Genomic DNA, 3,353 nt, shown 5'->3' on the forward strand with positions numbered 1-3,353 from the left:
CTGGTGACCTCAACTGGATGTTCTTCTGGAGGACGCCTGTCAGGGAACACCTCAGTGCACCTGCCAAAGCTTTAGCAGATGAAATGAGACATTTTTACAGTATCTGTGAGCAGGTGTGTGGGAGAGGGAGGAAGAGAGGCATTTTCCTTGCCTAGAAGACTTATTTATGTTCTGCAGGTCATAATTGAAGCAGAAGTTGATTGCCATTGTCTGGGATTTCTTGCAGTACCAAGTGATGATTTGGCCACAATTTTCTTCCCTCTTGCAGCTCAGTCTCTCTCAGTTTGTATTTCGAAAATTCTCTTCCAGAAAATACAAGAAAATTAACTTCTAATCCCAAAAAGAAATTGTGGGAGGGATTCATCAGAAAAGAAAAAAATTAAAACACAGCCAGATTTGTGGTGTTGCAAATAGTGCATTGCAAAAAATGGGCTTTGTGTTAGAATTATTTATTATCCATCGCTTGAGCATCTCTGAAAATAACCTTCCTCCCCTAGGAAGGAATAACTGATCCCTTTTTATTATTTTTATTATTATGGCACTCAAGACACCATCGTGGCATTAGATCAATTGTAAAAGTGGAGCTGTTTTCTCTTGTACTGAGTGATGTGGAAATATCATGAGGCAACCCCTGATGCTGAAAATCTGCAATTTAAGTAAAGTGAGTAGTTGAACACCGAGAAGAAAAGCAAGTAGGAAACTGAGGCACAGGAGTGAAGGTGCTTTGCCCCACTGTTATTTCAGTGCTTCCAAGTAGGAATTTGAGGATTTGGGCTGTTTGAAGTCATGTAGTGAAAGTTTAGCGTGGAGTCAAGAGGCAAAAGCTGAGTCAGATTTCCCAGTGTTTAAACTCAGCAGTGAATCTTTGTCCTTGGGAGACAGGAAGCAAAACTGTGTGTGTTAGGAGAGTTGTTCCTCCTATCCATCTGTCTTGACCAAAGCGTGAAGTCACAGAGACATGGAATGGGTTGGGTTGGAAGGGACCTTAAAGGTCATCTTGTTCCAACTCCCTGCCATGGGCAGGGAGGGACACCTTCCACCAGCCCAAGTTTCTCCAGGCACAGCCTGGATGGGGTCCCCTCCATGTGCACGCTGAGATCTCCCTTCCTGCATCCCACCAGACCCTGGAGCCATTGCAAGGCACTGGAAGGAATCCCAAAGGTAAGGGGAGCTTCTGGTGAACATCTGTGATGCAAGATATCCCAATATTTGGGCAGCAACCCACAGGCAGGACCAATAAGTGTCATCTGAGCTTGTGTAGGGGGCAGGGGAGACCGGCAGGGTGGAGATGTCAAATGGGGATACATCCCCAGATGTGTGGGTCATTGGCTTGACATCCACTGAATCCTCTCTAGGAATTACTTTAAGTAAGATATGAGGTGGAGATGGTCTCAGAACTTTCCTAGGTGGAAAGGTGGTGGATGCCCCATCTCTGGAAACATTCAAGGCCAGGTTAGACAGGACTTTGAGAAACCTGGTCTAGTGAAAGGTGTCCCTGCCCATGGCAGGGGGTTGGACTAGACCTTCGAAGGTTCTTTCCAATCCAAACCATTCCATGATTGTATTATCACCTTCCCTACCGCAGGTAGAGGTTCATACATCCCTCTGGATGCCATCCTAGACTTGATCTCAGTACACATCTCCTTGCACCCACTGTTAGTGCACACACACACACACACACACACACACACACACACACACACTTATTTTTCCACACAGATTCCAGCAAAGCCTGTGAAAAAATGAAGCTGACCATAAACCTTCGGGATCTGCTCCCTGCGGGCCAGGGAGGGGGGGTGCAAATCCCTTTATTGTTGGGTCGGATTTGTTTCATTATTATTTCCCCCCCCCCCCCTCCTTTCTCTCTCCTCCTGGATCAGGAGCCCGGGATGAGGCCGGGCTTCTCCCGGCATGAGAAAGTGGGGCCATCCGTGCAGATGTTGCCCGGGGGAAGGCGAGGTTCCCACACCGAGTAGGAAGCGGGGCCTCACGGAGCCGGGAATGGGGACTGAGGAAGTGGCAGCAGGGCTGGAACTCCCGCGGCCGTCGATCCAGGGATGATGGGAGAGGAGAAGCAAAGCCGGGGGCGGAGGAGGGGGGGACCCGGCGAAAGGGAGGGACATCTATTCTTGGAGAAAAAGGGGGGGGATTTTATTGTGAGGCTTTGTTTACACCCCGAGCTGAATGAATCAAATGACCTTGTTTATTGTCGGTCTCCTGAATGGACGGCAGAGGGAGAGGGAGGAGGGATGGGGGGTTATATTATTGTTAATTCTACCATTTACAACTTCTTCTTCTTCTTCTTTTTTATTTTTTTTTTTCCCACAGCACATTGTTGCCATGATAAAAGAATAAGAGGTGAAACTCTATTCCTTCCTTTCCCCATCTCCGCAGTATTCTCCAAATCCCCGGACAGGAGGCTGTTGGGATGAAAGTGCCAAACCAAGATGCAGGGCCCAGTCCTGCTGTTCCTGATCCCACTCCTTGCCAAACTTCTTTTCCATGATGGGGTAAGGGGGCTGAGACTTGTCCCCCTGGGACTCAGAGTGTTCCTTCCCAGGGAGAACACAAGGACACAACAAGCCTTTTCCCATCCCCGCTGGATGGATCCCTCTTTGTCCCTGGATGGAGGCAGCAGAGTGGCCACAGCTCTCACACACAGGGTCATTATCCTCAGGAAATAACAACATCCAGGCAAAGATCACTCACATGCCATGTTTTTGGGAGCTGAAGTGAAGCCCTCTTTGAAGGACCCAGCTTTTCACCTAAGCACCTGCTCTTGGGGCTGCACAGGGGTATTTTGGTGCAAGTCCTGATGGTTCTATTATTATTTTGCCTTTTATTTGGACCCTGCTGATCCCCATTCTGCTTGATAACTCTCCAGCCAAGAACTCAGCAGTTTCCAGGGTATTTTACTTTAAAGAGCTATAAAGATCCAGGTCTGAGGCACCACAGGGTTGCTGAGAGCATGAAATGATCCTTTTGGTTTGAGGATCACAACAACCCCCAGAGAGATTATATTAGTTTCAAATTACAGTTTTCCCTCCTTGTCAATTTTAAAAGTCCTTTACATGCTCTAGGGTGAAAGAAAAGGATGCAAGGTTTACCAAATTTTGTGGCCACTTCAGGGGCATCCCTTGGGGTGTCCTCAGCTCCACATGGAAGTCAGTTCTTGCTCTGGGACTGGCTATATTCATGGGTGACTACCTCTATCCTGTCACCTCAATTCTCTTTCCCTTCAGCTCAAGGCACTTTGGTTCCTTCAGGATCATAATTTAATTTCTTAATGACTTTAGAATTTTATCAGCACAATGCCAGAGACTCTTACCTGGGACAAGCTGAAACCTGGTCCC

General features: G+C 47.6%; 1 long non-coding RNA gene across 1 annotated transcript; it reads left to right on the forward strand.

Moving 5' to 3' along the window:
* Positions 1–1,062: 1,062 nt before the first annotated feature.
* LOC113998997 lies at positions 1,063–2,369 on the forward strand. The gene is made up of 2 exons (XR_005562378.1): positions 1,063–1,161; positions 2,329–2,369. It is a non-coding gene; the product is annotated as an uncharacterized LOC113998997 (long non-coding RNA).
* Positions 2,370–3,353: the final 984 nt, after the last annotated feature.

Source organism: Pipra filicauda, unplaced genomic scaffold (assembly GCF_003945595.2).
Source record: "Pipra filicauda isolate LSUMZ 115617 unplaced genomic scaffold, ASM394559v2 scaffold132_size2486313_pilon, whole genome shotgun sequence".
NCBI lineage: Eukaryota > Metazoa > Chordata > Aves > Passeriformes > Pipridae > Pipra > Pipra filicauda.